Source organism: Phyllostomus hastatus, unplaced genomic scaffold (genome assembly GCF_019186645.2).
Source record: "Phyllostomus hastatus isolate PE091 unplaced genomic scaffold, TTU_PhHast_1.1 phas_contig_40, whole genome shotgun sequence".
Taxonomy (NCBI): Eukaryota; Metazoa; Chordata; class Mammalia; order Chiroptera; family Phyllostomidae; genus Phyllostomus; species Phyllostomus hastatus.
The window spans coordinates 61,856,839-61,869,071 of record NW_025333872.1 but is presented as its reverse complement, the minus strand read 5'-3'; the positions used below and the strand labels follow the sequence as shown (position 1 = coordinate 61,869,071).

Below are 12,233 nucleotides of genomic sequence, written 5' to 3'. Positions count from 1 at the left end.
GGGTATTATGTTCAGTTAAATAAGTCAGAGAAAGACAAATAAAATCAAATACATATGATTCTACTTATATGTAGAATCTTAACAATAAATAAATAAACACACAAACAAAACAAAAATAGATACAGAGAACAAACTGATAAATTTCCACATGGGAGTTTAGGGGCTGGGTGAAAAGGTGAAGGTGTTCAGAAGTGCAAACTGGCGGTTTCAAAATATTCACAGGGATGTAAAGCACAGCATTGGGAATAGAGTCAATAATATTGAAATGACTGTGTATGGAGTCAGGTGGGTACTAGACTTATTGAGATCACTTTGTAAGTTATATAAATGTATAACCATGATGTTGTACACCTGAAACTAATAGGGTACTGAATGTCAACTGTACTTGAAAAATAATATATATGTGTGTGTGTGTGTGTGTGTGTGTTAACATATATATATATGTTACTGTTAGGAATGACCAGAAAAAATATCCTTTGCAATGAATAATCTAATGAATAAATGAGTTTCTGTGAGACATAATTAATCAAATTAATTAATCAAACACAAGAAGGGGGTTGTGAAAACCTCTGGTTTACACCCAGATGGCCAGAAGCACAGTTAACAAACTGGGCTTGAGATTGGCATCTGAAGGGGGACACAGTCTTGTGGGACTGATCCTGTGGAATCTGATGTTATCTTTGCATAGACAGTGTCAGAATCAAGTTGAATTATAGGATACCCAGCTGATGTCTGAGGAATTAATTGCTTATAGGTGAAGGGAAACGCACCCACACACATTGGGAATTGGATTCAGAATCCTTTTAAAGCCATCTATGTGAATCTAAAATCTTCTAGTAACCATATTTTTAAAAAGCATTAAGCAGGTAAAAAATAATTGTAATAATATACTTTATATAACCCAATATATCCAAATTATCATTTCAATAATTAATATAAAAATTTTAATGAAATATTTTACAAGGGACTTTTTTTGCACTATATCTTTGAAATCCTATGTGTATTTTATACCTACAGCACATTTCCAGTCAGACTAGCCACATTTGAAGTATTTCATAGCCACATGTGGCTAGTGGCCACTATACAGAGAACACAGATATAAAGCTTATTAACTTTTCCATCTCTAACATGAGCTACAGCTTGCCTTACAAAAGCTTTTTGTTGAAGTGAAAAGACCTTTTCATCAACCCATAAAACCACCATTCCATTTCCTATTTTTGCACTGTTACTGTCACTGCTCCTTGGAAAGCTTAGAGAGCCCCCCACCTACTTCTCTAATGGTCTAGGTTCCATTTTTTTCTTTAAACCCAGTCCTGGTCTACAGTTTTTTGGTGAAATCTTATTAAAATGGTCCCAGGTTACAGTGGTTAGTTTCTACTCTAGATTTCATCCTTACATTCTTAAGGTAAGAGCTTACATTCTCATCTATTAGGGACGATGGTAGAAGATGATTTTAGAAAACTAAGTATGAAATGCAATTAAAATGGTAAAACATGATGCCCTTCTTAACAAAAATGAAATGTAGACTTCAGCAGATTAATACTGAAAACCAATTTCTCTGTATTAAAGAGAAAACCACAGGCCCAAAATGGTGTCACTTGTGCTAAAGTCCATGATACCAAACCTAGACTTAATGCCTGACCTGATTGCTGTTTTAACCTCTACCAGAAATAAAATCCTAATCATTAGCCTGGGATTTTCTGGTCAACACCATAAGGTCATCTGTGTGGGTCCTCTTCAAAGAAGAGGCACTAAGAGCAAAAACCTTTGCCATTCCCTTCCTCCCAAAAGAAGGTATTCTGGTCTAAAAATGATTCTTTCTTTTCTTTTGTTGATAGCCTCCTTAACCTACCCTTCTCTTCTACAAAAAACTTACATTTTGTACAACCCCTCAGAGTGTTTTTCTAGTTGCCATATAGGACGTTCTCTAATTCATAAATCACTTAATAGAGTTAATTCTATCTTCAAATTTACTCAGCTGAAAGTGTTTTTTAACATTGATAGGGAAAAACAGCCTTCTTAGCAATGCTAAATAAATCCACAGAATCCTTCTGGAGACCTTTCATTGTTACCGTAGCCCACTGTCCCCCACCCTATAATATGGGAACTAAATGACCGATGCTCAGTCTTAAGTATAAATTCAAGTGAAAGCAACAATTCTTCTCTTGATTGCTCCAAACCTTAGACAAAAATCAAAATATTCAAAAAGCCATTATTGATTGTATCAATGCAATAAAAGCAAATTTACTAGAGTCCAAAACACTGACAATGTGACTTAAAAATTTAGACTGTTTTCTGTATCAGCAAGACCACCCCATTCACATGAGGCAAGAAAGGGGACTCAGGAGAGATCTTGCCAAGATCCTCCCTTCTTTGATCCTCTTCTCTCTCCACATGGCAACATTATATTTAGCCTACAAACCTAGCACTTCTTGAACATCTTTACTCCTCTTGGTCTAGATTTACACTGTCCAATACTGTGGCCATTCACCACATATGGCTATTGAATACTGAAATGTGGCCAGTCCAAATTGAGATGCAGTATAAGAGTCAAATACACACCCAAGTTTCAACACTTGATACATGTATGTGTTTTCCATTCCTGCTATAAAAAATTATTATAAATTTAGTGGCCCATTCATCATCTCAGTGTTCTGTGGTCCAGAAGTGTGGTTCAACTGAGCCCCCTGCTTGGAATCTCATATGGCCAAAATCGAGATGTCAGTAGGGCTGCATTCATCACTGGAGGCCCTGGAGCATTCAGGTTGTGGGCCCAATTCAGTTCCTAAGGCCGTAGAGCAGGTCCTGTTTCCTTCCTGGCTGTGACCCAGGAGCTTCTCTCGGCTCCAGAAGGCTACCTGCATTCCTGGTCATATTGGCCCTGCCATCTTTAAGCCAGCCACACAGCATGTTGAATCTTTCTCATGCCTTGAATTTCTCTGACTTCTCTTTCTGTCATATCTCTTCTGCTGATAGGCTGAGTAAATACTCTGCTCTTAAGAACTCATGTGGTTAGATTGGGCCCACTCTGACAATCCAGGATAATCTCTCTAGTTTTAACCTTTATTTCAACATCTGCAAAGTCCCTTTTGCCATGTAATGGAACACATTCACAGGTTTCAGGAATTAAGGCATGAGAGTCATCCTGCCCATCAAAATACAAAAAAGGAAAACATTTCATTAATACTTTTTATATTTCTCTAATAATGAAATTATAATATTTTGGATAGATCAGGTTAAATATTATTAAATACATTATTAAAATTAATTCTGTTTATTTTTACTTTTTGGTGAATTATAGCATTTTTCAAAGTGCAAATGTGGCTTATATCTGTACCTTACATTACACTTCTATTGGCCAGCACTGATCTAGACCTAAAGAGAGGTTACATCCTTTTTGGCATTCTCATAGTTTGTGACATCTGATCTGTGGACCCCCTTCTCTATAAGAAGTGCTTCCCTTACAATCAAGTAGGGCCTTATACTTTTAAGCCTCTTTCATAGAAGTGATACTTAAATATAGTGATGGAGCAGATAGTGATGGAGCATGGAGACGTGGGCACATGGGCTCATTTCCATGTAAGTGTTGGGAACTGCCCTGACTGGTATCAGAAGCTGAAACCCCCGCCTAGCTAAGGCTAAGGGAACGCCCTTGGAACTGTAAGCCAGCAAGGAGACAAAAGCTTATCTTCCTGGCAGGAATGCTGCTTCTGCTGCTTTATTCATGACTGAACCCCCAAAAAGCTTGGTCGGTTAGCCAAAGACGGGTAAGATTCCCCACGGGGGAAATGACCTAAGCCAGGCACGATCACTTTGGGAGGCCCCCCAAAAGAAGGACTTGGGGGGCTGCAGCAAAAGGGGGGTGATGGACCCTCGCTCCTCGGCTTTGACATAGCCTGAGTTCTCAGCGTCTGGGAGAAAATCTCCTTATCTCTTGGTTACCTAGTTCCCTTGCTCCACCTAAGCCTAAAACAATGACAGGGTGGTACAGCTCGGTACTGAGAAGTGCGGATTTCCCGGGGTGATCAGGCCTAAGAAAGAACATGTAAATTACTGTGAAACCTTCTTTGTTTAGAATGCTCTCAGTTGAATGAAAAGGGTCTTAGGAGGAAGGAAGTTAGTTCCTCAGTCTTACAGCTCTTTGACCCCAACTCAATAGACTGGCAGAGTTCTTTGTTTTCTATAGTTCCTTACTTCCCCTAATGAGTACTGTACTTTACCTGAATTATTATGCAAAATGAACCTAATAAAAGCAGGTATGGACGGTAAATCAGCGTGCTCCCCACTAGGGGGGGTGGCCATGTCTGTCCCTACTTCCCCACAGAAACTAGTTTGTCTCTGTGCATGTGGTGTTTTTTCTCACGTGTTTATCGTCGAGCCATCCACAGCGTTCCGTGGTCACTGCTGGCCAGTGACCCACGCGCAACATGTAAGGAAGGCCTCTGCCTGGTAGCCCTATACCTGAGATCTATACCTGATAACCCTAAGGATGACTGAGTTTGCCCTATCGTTTTGTTTCTAGTGGTTGGCACACAGATGGGTCCAATCGATGAATATTCGTTAACCTAACTTAATCCAGATGTCAGTGATTGACTGGTTAAAAGCAAAAACAAAAAAGGATTTTGGAAAATAAGTTAGCTACCTCCAGTACACCCTAATAATGACAAACACTTCCATGCTGAAGTGAGAGGACAGCCTCCGTTTCAAACTGGAAGCTGAACAATATTTACCAGTTACACGTCTTTATGAGACAAGAGTGTGATGATACTTGGGGAAAAATTTTTACCAAATGAACACTCTAATTAACCAAATGTTCTCATTACTGTGCACTGTACTCGGCTTTGGTGAGTAAACCAAACCGATGAATCTGTGACTGTTTTCAAAACTGCATTTTAAAAAGATTTTTTTTGGATGTGCCACTCTTTGGGTGTGTGTAAGGGTGTTTAGTTTTATTTGTTTAATTTAGCACAATACCAAAATGTTTCCACTAATGATGTTAGTCTTCGTTCACTCACCTTTGCACTTCACCTAGCAGGAGGCCAGGTCATTTGTGGGTGTAGAAAAACATACCACAAAAGGGCATATATCCTGCCCTCATCCTCTAAGCACAGGCAAAGCAGAAACCCTTTCCAGAGCTTTGCTTCAGTTTTTTGGTCTGTACCTAGTCTCAATCCCAGGTGTGATCTTGTACGAGCTAGGCGAAATCATCCTGACAGTCTCCTAGTCCATCAGCTACAGACCTAAGATCCTCTAAGCAGTTAGGATTGCTGAGAATGCTCAGGCCACTGAACATTCCTCCATGGCCAGATAGAAAACCTAAAGCAAGAGAAATTCAATTCCTCTCACTCTCATTGTCCTTGGTAATCTTCCTGACCCAAAGGAAGAAAACTATACCAATAAAAAGATAATATAAATAAACATTTCAAAGTTTACTAATTAAAAGGATTGAGAGTTGGAGTGAGGCATTCTTCAAAATCTGTTTGGCTTTGTGGACTTTATTGCTTATCAGCATTTTTCCCCTCAAGAAAAACAGAACAGCAACATTTGTTCAGAAAAAAGCAAATTGTACATTTCTTCCTTTCTTATTACTTTTATTGTTTGAGGTTTCTTTTAGACTATAATGTGGCATTGTGATTTTGAGATGGAAAAAAATAATCCCTCGTCTTTCAAACGTAAGAATGTGATTGTATGCTATTGTTGCCAACAATGAGCTAAAGAGGTTAATGGATCACATATCTGGCAAACAGCCATCTTTCCTCCAGCTCAATGTATTAAACAATATACATTTCATTGCTGCTGCTCAGCTTATGATTTTGTCTGAGTAGTTGGTAAATAAGTTTACTTACATTTATCTCTTTCTAGAACTCAACAGCTTTGTCCTTCAGACTGTATCCTAAAATTTAAAAAGTGCCGTTTGAAATCTGAGTCATGACCTTTGGATGTATGGTAAGAGTGGGCCTGGAGAAGGGGGTGGGTGGGCTGTTAAATGAGAATTTAGAAATATTGTGCATTGCCAATTGCATCCGACCTTTCATTTTAGGGCTGCCTAAATTAACGTAGTGAAATTACCGTAATAAAAAGGAATGAATACTGGAGAAAGCACCACAATTCTTTCTAGTGTTGTTTCCAGGGATCATTCTAACAGACCTCTAGTTAAATGGACCAATTCCCTCCACCCACCTCAGGGTTGACTCAACTTTTGCATACTAAGACTGTCATTTGAAAGCAGACAAGCAGTCATAGCAATAAGGCTGCAATCCCCCACCTAAAGGACTTTTCTGTGTACTGCATTTTACTGTGAAATTAGCAAGAGACCTAATACCTCGGCAGCAAAAATGTTTATTTTTAGGAAACTCTAAAGGAAAAAAACTTTATTAATGAGAAAGATAACAGCTTTCACGGAATCTTTGGTTGGGTGGGGAGCAGATATAAAGGAGGGGACTAGAGTTGGGAGAGAAGCAACACATCAGTGAGATCAGGTGGGATCCTTTCAATGAGGTCAAAAGCACAGTAACTAACTAGCTCATAGAGTCCCCTTGCCCACTGCTTTTGCTGGACATAGGAGGGACATTGACTGAATTGAGAAGGCGAGTTTGGGATTTGGAACTGGAAAAACGCTGAACCCTGATCTTTGCTTCCCAGCTAGGCGGTGATCGCCCCCTGTGACTCTGGATGCACACAGCAGTCTGACAACCACCGCTGCCACCGCCCGACCCCTCACAGACTCCGCTTTCCAGCCTGGTAAACTGGAGCCACACACGACCTCCCTGGACACCTGTGTGTCCCCAAGCTCCAGGTCTAAGCCCCTCTCACCCCAAAGAGACCGATCTCAGAAACTCAGTGACTGAGTGCCTCTGACTTCTAGGTCCCAGGTTCTGCCACTCTGGTCACTTCGGCAGGTTCTCCAAGCAAAGACCTCAATCCGCTGGGGAGTCCTGCACGCCCACCCCACTCCCTACCGCGCAGCTGGCCCGCGGTTCTGGGTGGGACAAAGCAGGACCTCCGCCTCTGGGTAAATCCTCTCCTTCCCTTTCTCAGCCTAAACCCCTGCCCACCTCCAGCAGCAAGCTGCTCTGGTAGGTGTGCCCATCTCTCCGCTGAAGACACCTGCGCTTCTTTCCCCACCCTTCCCCGCCCTTTCCGCTGCGGTTTCTCCACTGCCTTTGGGAGCTGGGGAGCAGCAGCTGGAGAAGGAGCAGCAAGAGGAGGGAGAGAGCGAGGAGGAGTAGGGGCGGGGTGGGTGGGGAGAGAGCCCGGAGGGTGTGGACTGGCAGCCACTCTGCAGCTGGTCGCCGGGGACCCGGTCCCTCCCGCGCGCCCGAGTGATGGAGGGGAAGAGATTCGCTTAGACACACACACGCTCACACAGCTGGGCACGTCTCTGGGAGGCAGCTGCCGGCTGGGGAGCGCCAGGGGCTGGGCGGTGGCCGTGACAGCGCCAGCCGCTGGAAGCTGGGAGCCTGCACAGCTTGGCACCGGTGGCTCCAAGACCCAAGAAGGGAAGAAGCGAGCTACACTGACTGTTGCTCTTTGGGGCGGATCGGAAAGGAGCAGGCTTCCCAAGGAGCTGTCACAGAGGACACCGGAGGCTCTGCCCTCAGCGCACTGAGTCCGGGGTTGCCCTGGTGCCCGCGCGGTGCGAGGAGGATGCGCCCTTCCTCCCGCAGAGTGGCTGCGGGCCCCGGCAGTGCGCGGACTCGGGCTCCGGCGGCCGCCCGTACCGTGTCCGCGCCGCGGGAGCGCGCCCTGCCGCACCTGGCTCCTGTCTCCCAGGGAAGTGCTGGAAACGCTCCTTAAACTACACTACGCACTTCTCGCCCGCTTCCTCCTCCGGCAGTTCCCCACCCCGGACCTCGCAGCCGCAGCAGCGGTCGCCTCCTGAGTGTCGGCCCGCCCGCCTCTTACTATAAGCGCGCACGCACAGCCCCGTTTGCTCGCTCGGCTTCACGCAGACTCTCTCTGCCGCGCCCAAACCCGGGCATCCGAAACTACTGGACCAACTGCCGCTGGGACTGCAGGAGCCGCCCAGTGGCCTGGTGCGACCCGCCGCGGGCCCCCGGGCTCTGGGCTCCCGCCTGTGCCTCTGCCGCCGCGGACGATGGTGAGCAGGGCGCTCTGCCCGCCTAGCGTCGGGGAGGGGCTCGAGAACAGCGCTGAAACCTCTTAGATTTGGGGGGAAATGATCCGGGGAGAAATCGACCAGGGGTGACATCCACGCGATGCCAGCAGATCACTTTTGTGAGGCGCAGTACTGCTGGGCACTGCCTGGGGAAGACTTTTGAGACATTCTCTGGGGCTCAGGGTTAAACTAGTGCGAGATGAAAAACTGCGGATTGATTCCTTGGATGAATTTAGAGTCTTCGGTGTCAGTCAGTCAGTCTGAGTCTCGCCCCTAAGTGGGGGCAGTGCTCTGGGCTTTCTTTGAGGCAGAGAGGCAACATGCGTTTAACGCGCTTGACAGAGTTTGGGGGCTCGCTGGGCCACTTCCCCGAGTGTCACTGGGGCTGTCGTTTGCAGTGCGAGGCGCCTTGGGGTGAAGCAGGGGCCTGCGAGGCCAGAGCAGAGGGCAATCAGAGGGCCGGCAAAGGCTTAGTGAACTTGAGCAAGGGGTGCGTTCTCCTCCCCAGCCGCCCCCACCCCTTACAGACCCAGTCCCCGCCCCCTAGTAGCTCCAGCTCATTCAACCAGTCCCACCACACACACACACGCACACACACACACACACACACACACACACACTCCCGCATGAGTCGGATGCCATCGAGGGGTGGTCATATTGTTATTACTAAGAGGTGCAGGAGGTCACTTTGGCTACTGAATGCAGCTCTGAGACTACAGCTTCTGGGACTTGGATGACAGCCTTGGTTTAGGGAAGCAAGAAAGCAGCGCCCAGCCTTCTGTGGCTTCCTCTACCTGGCGGTTCCAGGTGCACAGCGAGCAAACCTCCGACGAACCCCAGTCACTTCACCTTGTTGGGCTCCGCTCTGACTTCCCTCCTTGGAGTGCTTCAGGGCACCCACCCAAGCGAGCTGCTGCTCAGATCCCTGGTCTCCCCAGACCTGGCCCGGTAGGTGGGTCTCCCTCCCAATTTCCCGCCCTCCCTTCCTCCAATACGAACTTCTTCAGGGAAAATATTGATCCCTTAAGAAGAGGTTTAATATTTGCAAAGTGCTTTATATCATATTACTTCGTGGACACATTTAATTGCACTGTAACTCTTCTCTGATTTATGAAAACTTAGTCTGATAAATTGCATGCAGGGTCTGATTGGTGAGGGAATGAGAGTGGGTGGGAGACCTTTCTGTAAAGGTGCTCCTTTCTAAACTGATTTGCTAGAAGTGATATACAGCTGGTGCTTCTGAAAGATTTTGCTCAGCAGTTTTGACTATTGTGGGGCTTTAGACAAATGTTTTCACATTAAAATTCATTTCAAATATATTCACCCTCTATTCCAAGGGAAAAAGTTGAAAAGAAGATAAAGTGTTTGCAAATTTGGATATCAAAACTATTTTTTAAATGTTTGTATTGATATCAGTTATGTTGTATGTGGCAGATTTTAAGTGACCTTAGTGGTTTCTCCTAGAGAAACTCTTAGAAGGAGAAATGGAACCAGTACTACTTACCTTCCTCCCTGTGTTTGTGTACAAAAGGTCCTTACTTAAAGTGACCGAATGAGCAGCAGGGTAGGCTTCTTTACTTTTGGAATGTGAAGTCAGTCACCAGTGAGTTGTTGGAGACACACAAACATATCACAAGAAACATAATGATGGTTAAACTTGCTTAAATTTAATTGCCTCCAGGGCAGAGAGTTTTAACAGGGAAGAAATGGAAACTGTTCTGGTCCCTTCCAAATTACTCTCCATCATTTTAAAATAACCTTTTCTAAATTAATAAAATATATAGGCACATCATTAATAATGTAAAATTGTACTCAAATAGATGCCTAAAGCAGATTATCTGGCAAATTATGGGGTTTCACAGAAGTACTAAGATCATGGTTTCTAGGTTAAGCCAGAACTCAGGCTTGGATTTTGATATTGGAAGTTGCTTCCTTTGACATCTTTGTGGGAAGATGCTGCTTACAGTGTGCTGATTATGCTCGCAACATTGTCCTTACCATTTCACAGGCATTCACAGATGTTTTTGAATGAATAACCTTCTTACTCACTGAATTTTCACTCATTCAAAAAGTATTTATTGAGTACATGAGCACACACGATATGCAAAGCTGTGCTGAGTGTTCTTTTAAACAAGAAAGGATCTTCGGAAGCAGTAGGATGCTTACTCCTACACTGTAAAAGGAACTGTGAAGCAGTGGCTTGCTTAGTGAAGCAGCATCTTGGCCCAAAGTAGGTGGTCAACAAAGAGTCCTTGATTCAAAAATCATACAAGATGTTTACCAACCAACTTTGCTTTCCCCATAAATTCCACCATTGTTCTTAACCCACCGCGTCATTTAGATATGACTTAACTTCACAGAATTGACATTGACCCTAATCTTCTTGCTCTTGGTCTGAATACTTTGGAGAACTGTAACTATCTGCGCATTGCTCTAGCTTTCTGTCCATGATTTCTATGGAACAGTGCCAGATCTGCATATGCCAGTAGTATTCATTTATGAGTAAATACAAATGTTCCTGTTGCATTAAAAAAGCAAACTCACATTCATAGAATACAATAAATATTTTGCTCCTTTCTTTCTCATCTCTTTACAACCTTGGAAACAGTAACGTCTCTTAACAATGCAATTATACTATGTAAATTAGCAAGTTAACAAAAATGGTTATTTGGGACTTTCTAGAAAAAGAGAAATGTCTTAGGGAAATTTTAGCTCAGGAGAATTTTCTTTGACTCTTGACATGTTTGGCAGGATGGTCTTTTATTTTAGAGACTTTTATTCATGAATGAAATAACTCTCAGGGCAGCTTGCTATTAAGAGAGCTGGCAGAAGAGGGAATGCTTACTAAAAATGATACAGAAAACTCTGAGAATAGAGTGTGAGCATAAATAATAGTAGGCTTGTGGGATCAAAATTATGTGAATATTAACGTATTTTATTGGTCTTTATATGCATATGTTTTCAGATTTTTTTAAATACTTTTTTCAAATACTTTCATATTCTGAGGTTATTGCAGTTGCATGAAGAATGACTGTTTGGTAAAGGAATTATAGTTTGTTTTGCTGTAGGAAAAAGTAAAAGTTTGAAAAGGGAATAAATCAAGTTAAGGGAATAATTATTCAAACCACAAATTTATTTTCATTTAAGTCCTGTCTTTTTTTCCCCAAGAGGAAGGGAGAACTCAAAACCAAAATAACTAGTTAAAATTTCATTATGACTTCAATTGTCACTATTTAGAAAAGTCTTTACATTTTAATTTTTGTGAATTTAATATAAATTTTTATGTACTATAGTTTTTTTGACCCATTCATTTACTAATGGGCACTTAGGCTGTAATATAAATTTTAAAAAACCAGCAAAAGTGTAACAATTTGTTCCTATAATCCTATTTAATTGTTGAAACATTTTCCTCACTCTAGAATCAGTGTTTGTTTCTGAGTCATGATGTTAAACTAACCTTTACAGCAGAAGTACAATTAAAGCAAAATGTGCATAATTACATATAAAATCACTGATCTAAGTCAAAAACATTTCAGAGCAGCTAACACTTATCAAAAGTAGAAGCAAAAGATATCTGAAGATCCGCATAATATTTAGTCAGGATAAAAAAATCTCTAAATCTCATATGCAAATTACATTATCATGTTTTACTTAATTAACATTTGGTAAAATAGATTAGTTTCCATCTTCTTGAAAATCTTTATGAAAGAAAGCCATGTCAGTACTAAGAAATAGTTGACTAGTTGGTTTGACTTTAAGCCACTTTACCTAGATTGTGCATGGAAGGCAGGTCTTTTTATATGTATACATGTATTCTCATGCATATGGAAGATATATATATTTATATAATATATATGTGTGCTTGTCTAGTAACTTTGAATAATAGGAAGAGAGTCCCCTTTGTAGCATATATGGTTTGCAAAGTCAACATCATCTTGAAAATAGTATTTATAAATACTCAGCTAGTTTGTGATTTCACTCACATGTGGGATATAAATCTGAAACTTGGACACAAACAGTGTGGTGGTTTCCAGAGGGAAGGGTGTAGGGTGAGTGGGGAGGGGGTGGCAGAAGAGGGTTTGACTGTGGGTGGTAGACAACAGTGTAATATACA

The 12,233-nt window shown here is 42.6% G+C and overlaps 1 protein-coding gene across 5 annotated transcripts in view; it reads left to right on the top strand.

The window, feature by feature from the left end:
- Positions 1-7,275: 7,275 nt before the first annotated feature.
- HS3ST5 (heparan sulfate-glucosamine 3-sulfotransferase 5) overlaps positions 7,276-12,233 on the top strand; it is a 256,859-nt gene continuing 251,901 nt past the window's right edge. For 4 of the 5 annotated variants that reach the window (XM_045843796.1, XM_045843797.1, XM_045843793.1 and 1 more), the window contains exon 1: positions 7,276-8,101. The gene's annotated coding sequence lies outside the window, so the exon portion shown is untranslated. Of the gene's footprint in view, positions 8,102-8,784; positions 9,068-12,233 lie in introns of those variants that run through there. The other variant, XM_045843795.1, reaches the window with a different exon arrangement.